The 21,410-nt window shown below is 43.0% G+C and overlaps 1 protein-coding gene across 23 annotated transcripts in view; it reads right to left on the bottom strand.

Annotated features, from left to right (window-relative positions):
* MAGI1 (membrane associated guanylate kinase, WW and PDZ domain containing 1) overlaps positions 1–21,410 on the bottom strand; it is a 362,679-nt gene that overhangs the window by 258,767 nt on the left and 82,502 nt on the right. The window lies entirely within an intron of this gene.

The raw sequence follows: 21,410 nt of genomic DNA, 5'->3' as shown, positions 1-21,410 counted from the left end.
CCAATTTCATCTCCATAAGTTACAGTAACAACCTGGCTACATTGGAGACGCATTCAGGGTCATACACCATCCCAAAGCTTCCCTAGATTCACTGCCCCTTCTTTGTGGAGAATGGTCCATCTCAAAGCTGTATCAACTCTAATCCAGACCAGAGCATTTGCCTTGATCTCGTCTCAGAAGTCAAAGTGTGGAGGGGTGGGTGAGTTATGGGCAGACATAGTCCAAATACATTTTCTCTTTTGCAGTGCTCCAAGTATGACTGCCAACTAAAAATCAAAGTTTTGTGGTTTTCTGTCTGCGTAGCGGCAGTCAGCCTTTGTGAGTGGAAACTAAATCCCAGAGACACACAAGAGCCAGGCTGGCGAATGCTCTGGCTTCCAGCAAAGCAAGAGAGCGTGTTTTGCAGATAATAAAGCAACGTGACGCAAGTTAGAGAGACTGGATTGTTTTAACTCTACCTGCTGCATGCCATTACAAAACATAAGATGTGCATCCCTGCTACAGCTCATTCATTGGAAGCCTAATGGACATAACTTTAATGTATCACTAACCAGGACTTAGCAGACAAGCACACTGATTTTCTCAGAGAAGATTGCCAAAGGAGTGCTCTCGTTTTATGCTGCATAATATACCAAGGCTGCACAGAGCAGCAGGAGAGGAGCGCTCAGGTGCTCACTTCCAGCAAACGCAGTGCATGCCAAAACTCAGCCTCCTCCGCTCCTGTTTACATCAGCCCCTCAAACACCGCCTGGTAGCAGGACATCCATCAGGAGCTGGTTATGGCCTGTGCCCATGCAGGTGAGGCTGGCCAAGCAAAACATGAACGTAATAAACCACACAGACATCATAAGGCAGGAGCTGGTGGCTGCCAGCTCTGCTCTGCCCTCTGAGCAAATTCAGAGCTTTGCTCTCCACCAGCTACTTTATACGCCAAAGGGGAACACGACAGGAGCACATGCCAGCTTACCAGCCACGGGGATGTTCACCCCTTCCCATGGAATCCCTTGTAGGACAAACAAAGCTCACTGGCAGCTTCACAAGTTCTTCTTTGATGTCTGTCTCTCGCCACTGGCTTAGGCAGGCAAATTGGAAGTGGAGCAAAACTGGACCACCTCATGTCCTGACATACAGCCAATCACCACCTGAAAAAGGCTTTGCCTTATCTTCGTCACCAGCTCTCTTCCCACCACATCAACAGCCCTTCTCAACAGAAACATCTCACCAGCAGATCTGCTCTGTAAAGGGAGCGTGGCTGACCTCCGGCACCCCTCAAGTGCAGCAGCCCAGTTTTGTGTTACGCAATGAAAATGTTTCCACTAGGTACCTAATAGCTGTTTCGGCATTGCTATTGCTTGCTCACAGGTAAAGACCTACTCTCAAAGAAGAGAGCAGCAAAAAGCACCCCATGAGCTATGGCTCTTTTCACTGCAGCCTTCCTAGGTCTCCTCCGCAAGATAATGAGGTGGGGGACTACAGCCCCAAACACATTCTTTTGCTAGGGAACAAATCAATAGCTTTATTTTTCCTCGTATCAGAATGCTGTTGTGATACAACACTGTTTTCACTGGGAATCTACTAACACTCATTACACCATAATGAGCATTTTAGGCAGAAATTCCACAGAAGAAGAATTCTATTACTGGCTGGATGCATTTACTATATCAAGCAAAATAAAATCAAAGAAATGCAAGTGCACATGTTTAAATGAAAAGCTGCCTTTGCTCAAGCAAAGAAGATAAAGATAGTAAAACATATAAACAGGAAAAACTAATTATAAAAATCAAAATCCTTTTGAACAGTCTGGATGGTCCTTTGGAAATAAATCTCTATTCTTAATGCCTCAAAACGCCTGCTATGTCAAGCTTATTGCCAGAAGAAAGGCTGCTTACACAGATAATTTTCTTTCATTAATGTACAACGAAGTATTTATATGAAGAAGTTCCAGACAGAGAGCAAGACTTTTTTCCTCCCTCTGCCACCAACATGCTGTTGAATCAACCTTCCTTAAAAGACAAGATCTGCTGAATTAAGGGAAAATTGAGTAGCTCACAGAAAAAGAAAGAAAAAAAAAAAGAGGACAAATTAAAAGCTTGGCTTGACATGTTAATCTCTGTTGCTTTAATTATTGTGTTTAATGTCAATTGGAGAGAAAAAGAAATAAAAGACTACAACAAAGCTGTGTGTCCTGGATGCAGTGTGCTCAGCAGGACTTCTGCCAAAAGCACAATGTTTTTATCAAAACAGCTTCTGATTAAGCTTTCCCTCTCCCTCTGACAGTCCTGTGTGTTTTCATCTCTTGATTTAGAGCCAAATTGGCTACCCATTCCAAGGGTTAATGCTCTTGAAAGTCTTATTACGGTAGCTATCTGCTCAGAGCTGCTACGTGTAAACTTAAACATACAAGAAACCCCAGTACATTATGCCAATACTATATAAAAGAGATAAGATAGCATTGCTTTGACTGTGCGAAGTCATTGGTAGCGCAAAGAACTGTGGCAGACTTAAGACTTGCTTGTCCTCTGGTGAGCTTAGCTTGGAGGTAAGCAGGATAAGTCCTCCGCTGCCGGAACAGAGTCTCAAGTCTGGCTACTGACACTGCAAGATGAAGGCTGCTACAAGGAACGCATCTTCCACTTGAACCTCCCCATCAATAGTCTGAGAGAGAGAAATGCTGGCTATAGCTGAACACTATTTTTGGTTGATTGAGAGCCTTCGGCTGGGGGGGGGGGGGGGAAGAAAAAAAAGAAAAAAAAAGAGAGAGAGAGAGAGACAAAAACCACCTTTCCCTTTTGTACTATTTGATCCAGTTTCTTGTAAATGACCCCATTAGAGCAGCAGGTAGATGACCAGTACTTCATGCCAGAGGGAATTACATTCATTGGTGCCTCATCAGTGTGCATCTTAGTGGCACTAAGAATCACAGCAGTCCTGGAGACTAAACGCTTTAACAAATAACAAACCTGGTACCATCATATTCCCTTAAACGGAGGGGGAAACAGTAAGCATAAAACGGAGGGTCAAGTGAACTGGACTGCTCTTAACCACATGCACCAAAATGACTGCAAGCTTTGGCACTGGGTCTGACACTGCACCAGAGCAGAGAGGTCTCTAAGGCTTTCCATCCTCTCCTCTACCCACAACTGCCACATGCAGGAGGGCTGACCGCAGCCTGCTCGCTGCACACTCAGATCACATCTCTCTAAGGAAGTGCTCTGAATCGCAACCCACTCATCTGCACCTTGTCCTGATCTTCAGGCTGGCCAGCGGCTCCTAACCAGCATTTCCTTTGCTCATGAGGCTTCCATACACTCCAATCAAACCTTGGAGAACAAGAGAGCAGGACAGGACTGTGCGCTTGCAGCACAGAAAGAGGCAATTTTATGAGCAGTCATTCAGAAAGCGGTAGAAGGAGTGGTCCTTACCTCTTCCCCAACCACCACCACATTTTAAGGGAAAGAGCTTGCAACTTCCACAGCCACACTTCTATCCCACCTCTCGGAGGAAGTCAGCAAAGCATTTCATGAAAGGGAGTACAAAGCACTCTTTGCAGCACCCTTCTTATTTGATAACAGGGTTGTCCTAATTTGGTTTTACAACCAAAGAAATGAGGCAGAGAGGCCACGTCTCACTTGCGTGAGGTCAGGCTCTTCAGACCCAAAGGGGTCTGAGGTCAGACCCAAACCTCTTCCCCGCCCCATGGCCTGTTGCCATCAGCTTACGCTACCTTTCAGTCGAGCTGCACGGATTCATTAGTGCTGTAATAGCTTTCTTTATCTAGCTGTTTTTCTGCAGCACATCTCTGAGGCATAAACCAAGCCTGGAAAAAACCTAATTAGCGTAGACAGCACTGCAATGCAATTCACAATGTTAACAGCCTCTACGTTTTCAGGAGAGAGCGCAGAAAGTGATAAATGCTGGTACACTGAGAACTAATGAAACCTCTGAAAATGCTTGTGGTAGGGAGACCCTATTGTATAAGGATTTAGATTTGAAAGACCATAAGGAAAAGCTTTTTAATTACAATAATATATGTAAAGACAACTGTTACTTTGGTACTGTGCTTGTTTAAGGCTTTATTGTTAATTAGTTTACACAAAGAAGCAGAAGAGAGTTGAGGAAAAAAAATGAAAGGTTATTTGCTCTAAATATTAACATTTGTCTGTTAATTTTGATGGAAGTGCATTCATGGACTGTACCACAGTTCAAAACTGAGGATGAGAAAACTTTTCTCTTTGTCTTGCTACACTATGGAATTTGCAAAATGCAGATTATGCCATGTAGAGAAGACACAAATATTATAACTATTTCCTTAATATTTCCTTAAATGTTTCTCATTGAAGCATTGGCATAGGATGGAAAAGCAGCAACACATCACTGAGCTTCAGCCAGAGCTCAGCTGAAGTCCAACCGGCCCCATATAACAGCAATGCAATTCCCACTCTGTTCTGCCAGCTCAGCTTCCCAGGAGCTGGGAGGTACCCAGGCTCCCGACATCCTCGCATGGTCTTCCAACCCAGCCTCAGCCTCACTAGCACAAAGATGCTTGGCTACGTCCTTTGGGAACAGGGAGAGTAGTTTCTAAGAGGGTTCATGGGGCAAGCTGGGTTTGCTCTTGGGCGCTGACTTTTTTTGAAACAATATGATCTGTGTTCTTAACAGTGAAGACATTCTCTGCATTTAAAGTATAGCAAACAGGCTCAGAAAGCACAGCCGCTAACATTTCAGTACCTGATTTGCAGGGGGTAAGAAATTCACCCTAACGAGAAGGCTTCACAATAGCAAATGAAAGGATAAACTAACTCCTAGTTTGAATGGCTTCACTGTGTTCTCATTACAGCTTTCTCTCTAAAAAGAGCTGCAAATGTCAGCACAGTCTGGGGAAGACAAGAAACAATGTAAAGACCTGAAGTCCAAACAAGCAGACATAGCAACGACTCTCACACCAATCAGCACCTGTTTTCCTGTTGACTGCTTCTTTCCATTAATAGGCAAGATACTGCAGAGAGGAAAGAAAACCGCATCCATTTGGTAATGCCATATTATAAACTAGCTTAGCCTTTCCTTTTCTACAGGCTGGTCCAGCTGAGAGTAGGGGAAGGAAAAAAAAAAAAGGAAAAAAAAAATCTTAAAAGCTTGACATCTTTCACATGCAGATATACCCCCTTCCTCATACACATCAAGACCCCCATGAACTCCAACACAGTTGTAGAAAACAAGGTCAAATGTAAGCCAGTTATTCACAAGCTAGTTTCCCTTCGTACTGTCATAAGCATAAAAGGTGGCAGCAGGTACGGCCACTAGCAGCTCCCAGCTCAGTGCCAAGGTATGTATCACCCTGAAACAAACAGTGATCTTGTAGCAGCTTGAGTACAAAAGCATGGAAATCTAGCCCAAAGGAAAAGGGTGTCAGGAGAGCTGGGACAGGTCTGCTAGCGATCAGCTGTGCAACTATGGGCATCTCACTCTCCAGCACTAGGTCTTTGCCTCCTCTTTCTAATTTCCCCGAATCTCTCCCTTTTTTATTTAGATTCTGCGGGAGCATAAGCTTCTGCTGTCCTGTGTTCTTGGAAGTGCCTCGACCTCTCCCTGCTAAAAGTACCTACAAGAACAAGGGAAAACAATTTACACACAGTTTAAAAGCAGCTGCTAAATATAGTTCCCATTCTTCAATTGTCTTACAAATTTAAATTGAAAAAGGCACCTAGCTTTTTCAAGATACTGAGCTTCCACTGAAGCACAGCAAGAGACTGTTCTCTAAGCCTAGCAGCTTAGTCTGTTTGCCATGAATTGAGACAAGGTAAAAGCCTCAGAAATGGCATAAGCCGAGTACCAGAGAGTAGTTTTTGCCTTAATACCAGCAAGCACTGTAAGATAAGATAATAGTAACACAGAAGATTCTGCCAAATGCTGCATATCTCTCCTTTTTAAGAGTCAATAATGAAAACTGTAAGGCTGATACCCCATTTGAAGAAAAGATGCTGAGAACAAATGGATAGATATCCAAGGGTTAGAATAGACAGACCTTCATTTCGTATTCGTCCTTCTAGCTAAACACATGGCAGGGATAAGCCCCCTTACAAGTGTCCTCTCTTCCTGAGACAGTTTTTGAGGCAACAGTAGGCACAATTCCCATGAAGTTCAGGAAGATTACTAAAATGATGTTTACAGCTAGTCCTGGAAGATATTTTATTATATAGGAAAAATACCATCTTAATGTCCTATTAAAGATTTTTTTCAGAGTCATTGAGAAGACTTTCATGATGCCCAGTGGTTTAATGAAAGAGCTTGAAGCTTTTTTTTTTTTTAATGTTCATTAAAACTCTACAACGGCCCTGAAACGAGTTTAGTACCACACCAACCTCACTCAGGATGAGCTTCTAATTGGAGCTATAACAGTGAAGTAGTAGGAAAAAGAAAAAAGGCCCTGAGGACTAAAATCAGTATCTTTTGACGCACCTCTAGTGTCATCTCAACAAATAAAGCAATGTCCTAGACATCTGACAAACAAGTATATAAAGGACTACATACAAGCTGAACCCCTTTTAGATAAATCCATTAGTCAGCTATCAAGACAACCAGTAGTTTGTCCTCCTGAAGGCGCTTTCTTAATTTGAAGAACAAATTTACTTTCTCACAGCACATCAGAATTCAGGCTGCTGCTCCACCCCGCATCACCTCCTTCACCTCCAAACAATGAATTATTTAATTGAGACAATTACAGAGTTGGGAGTAACTACAGAAGAAAGAGATGAGGACAGTTTTGCTTTGTAGTGGAAGTCTAGAGAGCAGATACTAATGGTACACAGTACCTTCAGACAGGATAAAGGACTACATGATGTGCCAAGGACCCCACCAGCTCTGAGCTTTCTGCAAGACAGCTTAAAAAGTTAGGGGGCACCTTGGGGGCGTATTTAAATTGATAATAAAATGGGTTTGGGCAGCAAGTTAGAGATGCCTTTGGATATTTCCTTTTAACTATTCCCAATTGATACTACAAATTTTTCATTGACGCTCGATGCAACTCTCCTGGCAATGCCACGCTGCCCCTCCAAGGAGCCTCAGGGTTCCAGCACAAGATGGAATATCCTTCAGAAAGGAAAACACACTGCAGGCAAGGGCAGCAACACTGCTGATGAGGACAACAGGTATTTCTTCACTGCTTTGGCCGTTTCATTTGACTACTAAAGAGGCCAGAAAAGCCCATGATCAGAGACTGGCTGCCAAAGAGCATCTCCTTTTGAAAACTGTTCACCATCAGTCAACCAAAGAACATACACGGGAGGAAATTCACATTTGTCTTTACCTGCTTAGCCTGTAAAAACTGAGTCCTACAGCTCAGACATAAAAGGTTTCTGGCTCTGACTGATCATAAAATATGGATGCTTCCACTTCAAAGTAAGAAATAGGGTTTGCATCTGCTAGAAGTCAACATCAAATCCAAAGAGTTGCCTTGACAGCTCTCCAATGGCATTTGAATTCTTTGACCTGTATTACTGATACACAAATCAAACATAATAGGATTTATTATTAATTTCTACTAACCTTCATTAGCTATTACTTTAGTTTTAAATGGTGTCTAAGGACCAGTATCATCAACCCCTTCACAGCAATAAGCTGCCTGAATAAAATATAAGCATAAATTGCTTATGTAAGATACACTTTTGCCTTATCAACACAGGTCAATCTAAATACCTATGTGTCTATTCATAAATTTTTTTTCTAAGCTTTCGAAGTACATCATGCAATTTACTGCTGCTAAAGAAACCAATAGCTTACCTACACCTTACTCTTTTGGGGGAAAAGAGTAGCTTAATTCCCCAAGATTTTGGGGGAATAAGCTAAAGCTCTTTATTATGTTTGCTTTCTTGTTAAATGTCTGTTAAACAGTGTCTGAGTTTAGCACACATCATCTCCTACACAGATATATTTGTTAACTATGTCCCTTTTTCCCTTTCTTTGCACAGCTGGCAGCCCAAAGATATGTAAAACCAAATTGGTACTTCTTGCATAGCATGATGTCCGAAACCTGGATTTTGGGTTTAACTGTTCAGGCAACAAAGTAGAAAGAAGAGCCTGTTTCAGATACAAATACTTTGATATCATACATTTCTAATGAATAAACACTATATAAAAGAAACAGCAAGAACCTACATTCTCTGCCTCTAACCATTCAGTTTGTACTTCCAAACTGCCCTGCTGTGACAGTGCTGTTAGGCGGAGCTCGGCTTATGAATGACTGCAAGATGTCCCTGAAGCTGGTGGAAGCTGGCACTGGGCTCCTAAACATCTCAGGGGTGGAGGAAGCGTTGGAAGAAGGCATGACTTCTGCTCCCTTTAGGAAAGCCCTTCGCATGGAGGTCCATAAGAAAGGAGATGGGGAAGAACCCAAAATCCTCATACCAAAAAAATTACCCATTTCCTCTTCCCAACTGCATACTAGGGAGCAAAGGAGAAGCCCTGAGTAGAAGCCCACATAAGCCCATTTCCACCGTTAAACATATAACATAAGAGGATAAAGAATAAACAAACTGCCAGCATGGCTTATCCCAAGATGAGCTCCAGTCCACTAAATATTTGTTCCAACACAGAGGCAGAACAAGGAAACTAGAAAATACTTACGGAACTCCTCATCCATACGCTTGGAGTTACTAATTTAACAATGAGACTACAAGCATGAACAAAGCTAACACACCCATGTTTCACCCTCTCCAAAGAGGTAAAAGGTCTTAGTACTGTAAATCATGCCTCTTCCCTAGGTTTTATGAAACATCTTGATGTTTAATGCTGCTTAATTCCTGCCTCTGCAGCAGAGAAGCCTCTTCATTAATTGCTATTTTTCTCTGATTATAAAAATCAGAGACCCAAGGTCATGCCAAGCGCCACCAACACCACACAACTTCCTACCTCTGCATTTCACCCTCCTGCTGTCAATGAATGACACCTCTTCACTTTTCTCACTGTTTCTCCTATTGAACCTTCTGCAGAACTGACAGATAAGGACCTGACACGAATTTCTTTGGACACAAGATAGAAGTGAGATTTGGCTGAGCACCTCGTACACAGGTGGAGATAAGTACCTTAATGTGAAAGAAGGGATGTGTTTTCATCCCTCTTCCTCCCAATCCCTGCTCTCCTCAAGAAAAAAACACCAGAAAAATATTGTGTAAGAAACAGAGATGGAGGAGACAGGGAGGTAAAACAAAACCAAACAGGCTATTATTTGGCATAAATCTGCTCTAGTTCCTAAAGAAACGAATAAAGTACAATGAGAAGACATTCAATACACCTAACTTTCCCAAAATTGGGCTGGTGCCCAGAATTGAAAGGGTGATGTGAGTTTGCTCATATGAGCCAAAAGAAAAGGTTTTCACTTGATGATAGTATCCTTTACAGGGTAACAATTACACTGTTTGCCACGGATCACATCTAATTCTTGCAACATCTCAGACTGGAAAGACTTTTTGTTTTTATTAGTTTTGAATAAGCTCAACTTCCCTTTTGCTCATTTTCCTTGAATGCTCCTTTACTACCTGGCATTAAATCTCTCTTTGGACGTTTACTCAATTAATTTGCCTTAATTAAATTGAGATTACTCCACTTAGGAAGTGAAGTGAACTGAAATCAAATTAAAGCAACTTTAATTTTGAAAAGTGTGCAAACACAGAGGTTTAATGAGGTTTAAATAATCCTTTTTAAATTCACACCTTTAGTTAATTTAATTCAACTTTCCCAAGGATCCCTGTATGGACATGTTCTATGTCAATATGTATTTGAGAAATAACAGTGAAGGGAAGAACAACACCCATAGAGAAAAAAAGAAGACCAAGGCAATTCTGGCTACAGACCTTCTCTGCAACAGGATGAGATCACTTATTTTTCTGCTTTTAAGTACCCTGCTAGCAACAGAAATGTGGGGGAGGAGGGGATGCATCTGTACACATCCACGACACATCTTTTTCACCACTTACACAAGAGGGCAAAGCAATGAAAACACAGACCTGAGATCCCTTTGTCAAATGGAGAAGTGAAAAATTAGAGGGAAAAGGATGGACACCAATAGCAACCAAGAAACAGGCAAAGATAAATTAAACCTTATCCTAAGGCAAGTCAGACTACGACCGCCAGCATTTACACGGACTACTAAAAGAAAATGTCCAGGATCCACGTAAAGGAGCAACATTGTGTAACACTGCTGTGATGATCATGTCGTTGTGCATGGTCTCATCGGGATCGTCGGGAATCCCTCTGCCCTCCTTCGAGTGGGCAACGTGGGTTGTCACTGCCCGTAGGGTGAAACCAAGGAGCAGGCTGGATGTTTTATTTGAAGCTTCCCCAAATTACCATGCAAGGCTTGCTAAGCAAGACAAGACAAACATGGTGCAATATCAGCAGCCCTTTGGTCTTGACCTCCAGTTCTGGTATCAAACCATCTGTTATTAACAGTTGGTTGCAGCTGCAAATTTTTGGTTGACTGACTTGAATATTGCCCCAAACCCTTACCCATGGTTTGTCTTTTTACTCATTTTGAGCAGCCTCTTGGCATTGGAAGCTGCTCTCAGCGCTTGAGGGCATGTTCTCTGAAATCTTTTCTGGCTGATTTCTAAAGTCCTTTGGCTGTCATTTCTTCTTCTGTGCACTCTCCATCTGCCTTCAGACCATAAGATTTGTTTTCCACTCTCCAGTGATATCTGCTCTTTCTCAGTGTGTCTGAAGACACCCCACACATGCAAACTGGATGCCTGTGACCACATGCTTGCAGGCTGGTGCGTGCCCATGCTTGTGTACGGTTTCCCCACCAGCATGTCCATCTGCAATTCATCCTGCCTGGGAAGCACGACTGACAGCCTCCAACAACCCACTACACATCTGCGGAGAGTGACACATGCAGGGCTTGCCAGTTCAGACAGCGCTTGCCAACAGCTAACACAGACACCAGGATCTAATGTCACTATCTTCCCACACCTCTGCACTTTTTTTAAAAAAGAGGTAGGGAGACCCAGCATTACAGAAGGGTTGTGGGCTCAAGCTGGCAAAACAGATGGTGCAGGGCACCTGGCCCTGCCAGCTGCACACACTGGTGCTGGGATGAAGCAAGACCCCAGCAGCGCGCGCACAGGCAGGTGTGTGTCCACACTGGCCCAGCTGCATGCAGATCCATCATTCTCTGTTGGGATTTTACTGTCCTTCTTATCACTACCAGGAGCCCTGGCAGAGCCACGCACTGCACAGCCGGCAGAAATCAGAGAGACTGCTTACGCACGTGCTTAGGTGCTGCTCTGAGTCAAGGCTTAAAAGCAAATGCGTGTCTGAGTAGGAAATAAATCTATTTATGGCCCTGGAAGCTGTGCAAACTACACACATTTGCTACCTCTTCGCTAACTCAAACTGCCATTATGAGCAGATTAGACACTGACAACAAAATAAAACCTTAGAGTTTTCATATAAAGACTGCCACAGACTAATTCAAAGACAATTTCAAATTAGGCAGACTTTCCTTCAAATATAATGAATTGCTGAGTTTAGTTCAGGCATTCACATCTTCAGCTTGAAATGGCAGAGGATTTTTTTCTTCCCTCCCTTCCCCGAATGTAACAAGCAACTGAAACACAAGGTTTATGAATGAGTCACTTGCACCTGCATAATCCTGTTCATCACTAATATGAGCTGTAATTTAAGTTCTAGAAAAAATAAAGACTGGGCAGGGGTGGGGATGAATAAAATAGTATTCAGGACAATACAAAAATGCTCAGCCCTTTAAAAATCCCAGAGTACCACTTGGATTCACAGATCTTGGCAGGAACAGATTTCTAGCAAGCTGAGGGCACTGGGAATGAATTTCCCCTCTCTCCCTAACACAAAAGGCAGAGGCACAATCAATTTGTACCAACAGCAGAACTTACCCTGGGAAACCACAGGGAGTAGCTTAGTTGTGAGATTGTGAAGAAAAAAACCACTTGCTACAAAGCAATTAGAAGCAGCTCTCACAAGTGTTTAGAGTCCTTTGCAATTTACTCAAAACAAACATGTTTTCCTAAAAAGAAAAGAAAAGAAAAAAGAAAAAAAAATCAAAACCCCTCAACCTTCAACACAAGCTCACTACTCCCTCTGGGTTCTTCTAAAACAAGCGCTTGCAGTGTATTCTGGAGCTCTGTAAAACTTGTGCTTTTGATGTGAAGCACACATCTTCACTTCAGATGTGAAGATCTTGCCCTTACTATGACTAGGATAAATAAAACCAAAATATTTTGCTGTAATTTCCACACAAACACTTTGCAAATGTTCAGGAAGGCAGGGAAGGGTCAACCTTGTGCTGGGTTAGGCACATGGAGGTGCTCCAAGTCATCGCGACCTGAGCACCTCCCAGGGAATGAACGGTGGGGTGGAAAAGCATCAGACCTGATTTCACAGGTGGGACAACAAAGTCAGATTTTGCTCAGGCTTTTAGATGAGGCTGACGAGAGCTAGAAAGGGCACTGAGCTCTCTGCACAAACCAACATCAGCTCTTCACAGAACTCATCCAAGATGCTTTTCTGAACTAAAAGAAGCATTGTGCACACTGTCAGCAAAACTGCCCTTCGTGCCGGCACTGCCGGCTGGCTGCGTTTCACTTGCCGCACCCGGACCCGCACCACAGCAGAGCCTGCCGAACCCCACCGCAGCCGCCTCCTTCCCCAGCACACGGCAGAGACGCTGCAGCGAAGCCCTCTTCGCCGAGAAGCACGTGTGTTTTGGTGTGAAATGCGTCGCTGCAGGGAAGGCAGCCAGGCTTCCCTGCCCAGCTGAGAGCTCTCAGGGCTTTGTGCCAGCACCAGCCAGAGCCAGCTTGCAGTAAGGCAAAGCCGGGCCTTGCAAGATGGGAAAGAGCTCCCAGCCAGCCAGGGTAGGTTTGGTCACAAAAGAAAGCCACGCTCAGTGTGTTCTCCTGGCTAACACGTTGGTGCCGTAGTGCTCTCCGTTTCACGAAAAGAAAAGCCTCCTGCAGAAGGGAGGTGAAGGAATAGGGCTGTATCAGACCACACAGACTAAAGACTGCTTGAGCAAGGGCCATGTCACCAGAAACCAACTCTTTTCATAAGGAAATCAAAGTTGGCAAGTCAAGGAGGGGACTAAAAATAATATAAAATAATTTTTTTAAAGAATCTATAGGTAGTAAATAAAAATCAGCAGCCTCTGCAAATTGCAGAGAGGAAGCACGGGCAGTTTTGTGACCAGCCTTCAGCATCTTCCAGCAAACACCTCGTTGCCTTTCAGACAGCCCTGAACAGCTCTCAGCCACCCAGCAGTGACTTCACGGGGGGACGGCACAGGACACAACCGTGCCAGGGTCTTGTGAATTAGGAGAAGGCTTTTGTAAAGGATATTAAAGCTCATGCTTTGGGGATTAAGCCAGTCTTTATCTGTTAGAGATCAGGATGTGGCTAACAGTAGGGGACAGATTATCTGCATCTGCCGACTGGGGAGGATTTACACCTTCTGAAGCATCTGTGCCGGCTATTGTCCAAACCACCCTTCAGCCTAAGCCAACAGGCTCCTACAGGCAAGAAAAGAAAAGCTTTCTAGGTTGCATACAAAGGCCTCTGAGTGGCAGCATGTAAGACTTCTCAAAAGACTTTCAGTAATTTGGAAGAACAGAAATGAAATATTGATTGTACTAGGCCTTGCAGAAGTTAATTTTTCAACAGCAAAAACGTGGGGCTGGCCCTGGCTTGTGAAACCTGCCCAAGGAAATACCCATGTCAAAGTCTGTTATTTAATATCAGCCAGGAGATCTACATGGTGGGCAAATACGCCCCTGAAAAAATGCTCAATTTCTATGTTTCCTTTAGGGGGAAAAAGGTGCATACAAGATCTTGGCTCATGAATAAGAAAGAATTCAGATCTTCACTCAATCCACCCCTCCATTCATTAGCTGCTATAAATACTGAAAATAGCTGCTCCCTGGGACAGGGCCATGGTGTAGCCATCTCCGAGGTGCTCATGTGTGCAACAGATGAGAGTGCACACTCTGCACAAGGTTATAGCAATTGCGCAATGTATTTACAAAATCTTTAAATGAATTTACCCCGATTTTTAACTGTGTCCCCACCAGCTGGATGACTTAGATCCATTTATAATTACAGCACCAAAAACAAACAGCTTTCTGGAGATTTAATATGCTATTTCAGAGCCTACCTCAACTGTCGTAGAAATAAATCAGTCCACATATTCTCAAAATTCGTCTTCCAGAAAAGCTGATAATCACATGCTCATAAAAAACAAATGTTCAACTGGAGTCAGTTTTGTAATATATTAATTAACATAATTTTCATCTGTGGTGACAACAGGCCATCTGCTACTCTGGCATCACGAGAGACTCTGAGTTTCAAGGCACTTTAAGCTGTCTCTTGTTGTGCATGGCTGATTTTCATCTGAAAACTAAGCAAGAGTTTCTTATCGCTTTTGGATAAACACTCCCAACAGGCAGCAAACAAAGTTTTTTGACTGGTAACCCAACCCCTGTATCAGCTGCTCTCGGCTCGCTGCAGCGTGGTACTCTGCAGCAGGTACAAGGCACATTACTCCAGTATCCGCGCCAGGACCCTGGCTCAAAATCAGAGAGTTCCCGAATAGGGAAAACCATCTAGACAAACAGTCAGCAGGACTTCCTCTGCAATAAATTAAGTGCAAGCGTCAATGGCAGAAGCTATTATCTAGATTATCAACAAAATTGGCCTAGGGACATAGGAATTACGACTAGACACCTCTACAGACACAATTGTCTCCAACACAAACTTGCTGAGCTATGGCCAACTGGCACGCTCAGACATTTTATTTTTATTTCAGAGGGAGTGAAAATGCCAACAGAAAACCATCTCTATTTGTCCTGACTGTCTCTACCTTCCAGCCTCACAGCAAATATGGAAGAATGCAAAAAAGGATGAAGTTTTCCTAACTGTTACAGTCACTCACTGGATCCCATAACTCAAAGTGATCATTTACGCTACTCCCAAACAGCACCTGCATCTGCAGAGCCCTAGGGTGAACCACCATCATTTTGGCAAAGAAAAGGGTTTCCGAAAATCACCCACATACTGGGCAATAAGCCTCCTGAACTTAAATAAGAAATAACAACTTTATAGTTAAAAAGAAGGTTCATTTAGTCTGCTATTTATAGCTTAATTATGTAGATGAGCAAGCTATTTCCAAGTCAGATCTGGTAAGCTGCAACGATTTTATAAACAGAAAATCCCTTGGAAGATGAAGTTCAGTCCCCAGCTTTGAACCCAAGCTGAGAAATGATGACCAGAATCCAGCTCTGCAGGACAGAATGGTTTCTTAACTATCTGCACCACACTGAAATCTACACCGGAGTTTCAAGAATCGCACAACGTTGATGTGCCTAGAAGTCGTCATCCTGTAGCTTTGAGATCTGCCAACCCCTCTTCACCTCGGCATTTGCCACTGAGTCCCAACTGGTCCCCAAGTCATCACAGACCCTAAGTTTTTGAGGGAGAGGATGCCCCATCCTTCATAGGCCTGTGAGACACTGAGCAAATTGATGGTGATGGCTATTAACAAATGTAACCAGACCACCAGTGAACGTTTCGAGGCTCCGACAAAAAACATTTTCCAAATAAAATCTTACAACACTGATAAAGGTCATTTACCAGAAATCAATATTTGAAAACAGACTCCTGAGTGCAGCAGATTAACACTGGTGACGACAGTATTTACTTTCATTAAAAGTAATATTTGCAATAATAGAGCATTATTTTATGCTATGCATGTCACATGCAAGGAAACCTAAACTATTTAAATGTAAATGAGAACATTCATATTTGACACCAAGACTTTGCCATTCATTATTTGCCAGAAGTATTAAAGGATTTCTATTTACCAATTTTAGCATGCAGTGAACCACATGTGTTTTTTGCCAGGCATTCAAGCGGGCCCTGCCCGCTCTCGCCTGATCCTTTCCAGTCTCCTGTCCCCATCCCATAGATTACATTAATCCTCTTGTTTGTTCTTTCTTTAATTAAATGATACAATCTTTTGGGCAGTCTGCACACAGATATCGGCAGATAAAACTTACAAAAACCGAGCGTACTCACAAGAATAATCTTTACCATGTTAATTAGCCCCCAAAATCACAACAAAACAGAACCCAAGATTATTAAGAGAGAAGCACATGGGGAGAAATTGTAAATATAACAAGCCCAGATTTCCAAAGTTCCAGATTCTGGCTGTTGCCTCTCATCACCAATAAGCACGGCAATAAATGACCTGACAGAGCTGAGAGAAAGTCTATTCTAAAAGATTTTTAATGGGCACATTGAAAAAATAGCTGCTCAGACAGGTTGAAGTAAAGTTGATCCTCTGTGGTAACAAAAGGCTTGCAGAATTCCTGAGATCCCTTCAGAAGATGCAGTATAATACTTTATTGTGACATTTAACATAGGAACCAGTTCCCTGTCTTGGGCATCAGCCTACTGGAGAGCAATTCATCTGGAACCAGCAGACTTGCTAGGGAGACACTCAGACTCATAACCTGGAAAAGAGTTGATAAGCACCTAAAAGGCCTTGATGGATTTTGATGGATGATGCAAAGAAGGCAAATAACTAACTTTCATTTCTGTTTTCTCTCCTTCTTCGGTAACATGATTAATTACGCAATTATCTCAGAGAAACTGGTCACTGCAGCAACTCAACCACCAGCTTTTAGTCGTTATCCCACAGAAATGATAAAGTTTTTTTGATCTTAAGAGCTAGCCTCTCTTCTCCTGTCTCCACTAATGATATTTCAAGAGAGAACAGTTTCGTCTTTTAAGAAAAAAAAGTATTACAGAAATTCTTCAAAGTGCTGCCTCTACAGCAGTTAAAAAGTGACAGCCTGTTAAGAGAACAGGAGGATACACGCTATTTTTGTATACTGCTAAACAGGTAATGCTATGCCAAGACAAATCAGAGCTGCGGCCTGACTAGCACATATCCACCAGAAATGCATGTGTACAAACCTGCCCGAGACTACAGCCAGCAGGCGAGGCAAAGCTTCACCAGGTCCCATACTGATCCTCCCCAATGCAGGGAGGTGAAGGATTGGGCCGGGCGTAGTTAAACACACGTATGCTGGAAAGCCATCTTAATAAGAGGAAAAGATGTAAAGCATGACATAATTTCTGGCATTCTCTATAACGCCACTCTCGGTGAATGTTCAAGTGAGAAGGAGACAGACCAGCTTGCAGCACTTCTGGATACTGCCGTACCTACATGCCGGTGCTGGGACAGGGACCCGCATAGATTAAGGTTTCTTACAAAGGTTTTTAACCACCAAGGCAGTGAGGTTTGGAGTGTTTGAGAAAAGAAAAGGAAAATTATTTCATTAAATTCTTTGACAGCATTATATATGACATAATCCTTCCTGGCTTGTAGGGATCTGAACTAATGACCATAAGGTCTCTTCCAGTCCCGCATCTCAGACATGAGAAAGAGGAAGCTTTCACAGAGCAGCTAATGAAGCACCAACAAGATCTATCTTTATCCTTCACCAAGGGCAACAGCTTAGTAGCTCAAGCAGATAACATTTATTCTGCAGTCCAGACAGCTTTTAAACAAATAAAAGATTTGAAAATATAAAGTTATTGATTGACAAAATTATGAACTTCCAATGCTTTGTACAAAAGAACAACAGTTCCATTTAGTTATCTAATGATGATGGAGTGATACGTTTAGCCTTCTTCATAATTCAAGGCAGTACATGTTTTTGCTGTTAAGGACATTGTTAATTTGAAATCTAATCATTTGCAGAGAAGTCATAAGTGCTTTCAAGTGTTTTCACAGTCAAATTTCCATAGTCTTACAAAATATTCAGCAGCCTCTCCTCCAGATGATCCACACAAACAACAGGAGAATACTGTGAATAGATCGGACCAGAATGCACCACACCATAGTAGCACTTCTCCTATACACAAACGAAGCTGGTAAGAGATGACAAAATGACATTTTGTCTCACAGACATAATTATTTGCTACCTATAACAATGCCACATATCATTCTTAATAAGCGATCTGAATACTTGAGCATGACCCTAACCACGGTCACCCAGCACCAGGGTCTCCAACAAAGAGGTGCAAAGGATTACAGCTTCCTTATGCCCAGCTCCTTCTCTCCCCCCAGCCAAATGGGTCTAAGAGCCACTTACTGATTACTCACCCGGGGGTAGCCATCAGCATGTCTTCCCCACCCCAAACACTCAAGCTCACAGCTAGATCCATGGTGGCACACTTTTGTCACTCTATCACTGTGCCACATAGCTAAGTGGCTGCAAAAGAAGAAAAAGCTTCATGCTGTGTGATATTTCTGCTGATGACAAGCCTTTAAAAATTTAAAGCACGTGAATAAAAGCTTTTGCGGTCAGACAAATGGCCCACATGCTAGCAATTAAATTATATACGGGCAATATGGTTGATTATCAGCTACCAGAATACAAATGGAGTCTTTCTGACTTTCAGAAACTTAGCTGGAGCTCCACGCGCTTCCGCGAGGCTCAGCGGCTGCAGCACCCTAGCAGGTCTCTGAGAAGGGGGATTCCTCTCGACGGGCACCGCGGAAGGCAGGGCTGCACGGGCACACCTCCCCGAAGGGAAAGCTCTGTTGTGCAATGCCTCCCGCGGCACAGCCCCGAGCTGTGAAAATGCTGTGTGCAGCGTTTTCCCACCCTGCACACCCTCTTGTCGAGTAAATCTTCACATCCTTTGGTCTAGAGTTTCAAAGCATGCCGTCCCAGCCCAGAGCTTGGTTCTTCCTCTTGTCCAGCTGGCTCCATGCTCCGCTCCCTAGTGTAGGAAGTCAAGACACAAGCCCATTGCAAACACAAAACAAATCCCTTCCAAGATCCTACTTGCTTTAATCTCGCTTATTGTAGCAGCCCTGAATTTACAGATGTTACTTGCCCAGAAAAAGGAGTTGGGACTTTTCTTTTGTTTACATATATTTCAAATAACCAAACCCCCATGTTTTCTACACATAATTAACTGTCATTTCTGTCCCCCGTTCAGACCACACTGCTTCACTAAAGCACATCATTAACAAAAGTGTCAGTTGACTAAATTGACATGCTCCAAATGCCACATAATCCTCAGAAAACAAATCTGGTAATAAAACTGCATCTACTAACAGGTCACTAAAGACTAAGCTAAATTCATGGGCAAGCTTTACCCTGAACACACACATTGCCATTTCACACACAGACATATTGGTGTCACCCAGATGTTGCTATGTTTGTGACACTTGTTAAGACAATAGTGACATCTGAAATACATGTACTGAATCTGCCCATTCATAAACACAGACATAAAACTCCGAGTCACTGGCTCAGCCCATGTTTTGATTCCCAGCATATAGCTTGTGTCTGTTTTAACTTAACTTTGTGTTTCGCATTGCGGTTGATAAATAAGGCATGGCACAGCATGACTAAACGCTTAAGACCACCCCCCGTAGAACACACCATCTCCCTACAATTAAGACAGGTCCCATACAAAGTCACAGAAGAACTTCAGAGTCATGGCCAAGAGGGGTCTAACAGGGAAAGGCACCATTTTTCACACAAGAGCCTTGAGCCAGAAACACCGAAACCCACCAGAAAGCTTTCCCATTACATCACAAAATTAACATTTGAAATCCTGTATACAAAAGTGAAATTATTTCCTTTTCACTTCCTGAAGACAGGAAAAAAAAAAAAGTCTCTCCAAAGGAAGGAAGTATTCCTCTTATAATTACAGTTTGGATTCATCTGAGTTTTGCAGAAATGTACAGCCCTTGGTTTGCAAGATATGTCATTAGCCATGATTACTTGGAAGATCCTGTGAAACTGAAAAATGAGACAGTCAAACTCCTGAGTACAGAAATAATTGCTTTTATGTTGGATTGCTTTGCTTAATTTCAGAGAAAGGTAGACTGATAAACTCTACTCCTTATCATATTTCCAAATGTGTGATGTTACAGTTAATTTAAGGTTCCCTTCCTTATCTACACCTTTCCTCAATACCACTCAAAGACTCCTTTCACTTCCCTGCTTATACCCAATAGTCGTCACCGTTGTTGCTACTTTAGAGAAACTAGAATCTGTATGTAAGCAAAATATGCAAAAACGTAGGAAACCCTGACTCCGTAACCTGAATTCCCTCAATCCCACTGCACATTTTTTGGACTTGAACACTTCCCCAGCAGAACTGTGCATGCATGCAAGTCAGTTATGTGGCTCGCATCTAAAGTTAAATTGTTCCACCCCATCTGAGCAAAGAGCAGCCATACTATCCCAGCTGTAAATAGAAGACATTTTGCTACCATACAGGCAAATAAATCTGGCAAAAGTTTTTATTATTTTAAAGAACAGAGTAATCACTGGAAAATTTCCTGGGGTAGCAAGGAGACAGAGCAATTGGAGACAGCCCAGACAGTTGACCAACACACTTCAGAGCTCCCAATGATTTGCAAAGTCTTTCTGACCAAACTTTGGTGTTTTTTATTTTTCCCTAGAAATCAGAGCAATCTGCCTCCTGAAAACACAAAACACACACAACACCAAATCAAGTAATAAGGGGATAAGAAAGAGAGATGAAATTGCTGATGGATGTTGCTGGTAAAACTTCTGTGCAGGTCTACCTTCTGCTCTCTTCAAATGGTCTTTACCACACTGGGACCATTTGTTAGACCGCAGTTGCTGCCAAACTGCATGATACCCCGGACAGTAACACAACTCATTACACACTGATTTATGGAACGAGAGCTCAGAGGGGCCCAGCACACAATCTGGAAAAAAATCCCACCAAATCCATCCACAGAGGTGACATTTAATAGGTTTATGCATTTTATAGTAGCCTTAAGTGTGCTCCTATAAGAGGCAGGGAGGATATGCTTATTCAGAAGGAAAATTCACTACTTCTGTCTCCCAGTCCACTTTATTATAGAGCAGCCCATAGCGAGTGCTCTGTTTAAAGACTGGCAACATTCTCCAAGAGAACATTTGGGCACAGATGCCCGCAGGGAGAAACACTGGCACATTTCGAGAACACCTTGCAGATAGAGCCAAAACACTTAGCTTCAAGCTGTGAAGATTTTATGCTTGGCAAATATCCAGGTCAGCAGAAAACACGCCTTTTAACCTCTCCCCTTCTTCCCCACAGGCTCCCAGACCTGGCCACCAACCCTGCCTTCTTTGCAGCTGGAGCTGTTCCACATGCAAGCTCGCCTCACCTTTGGGTGCAAACGTTGGGGACAGTTAGGGACATGCAGGAGGCAACAAGAGGTAGGGTTCAGTGTGCAGGGAATTAAAAGTGCCTCCTGGCCTTTCTTTTTCTCCCACTGCCTCCTTGTCTCAGGTTGTGGTCGGCCAAGGTGTTTTACCCTACAAGCCTTGTAGAAGCATGGCATC

This window comes from Ciconia boyciana, chromosome 11 (genome assembly GCF_034638445.1).
Source record: "Ciconia boyciana chromosome 11, ASM3463844v1, whole genome shotgun sequence".
NCBI classification, from domain to species: Eukaryota; Metazoa; Chordata; class Aves; order Ciconiiformes; family Ciconiidae; genus Ciconia; species Ciconia boyciana.
This window is presented reverse-complemented; position numbering and strand designations above follow the sequence as displayed.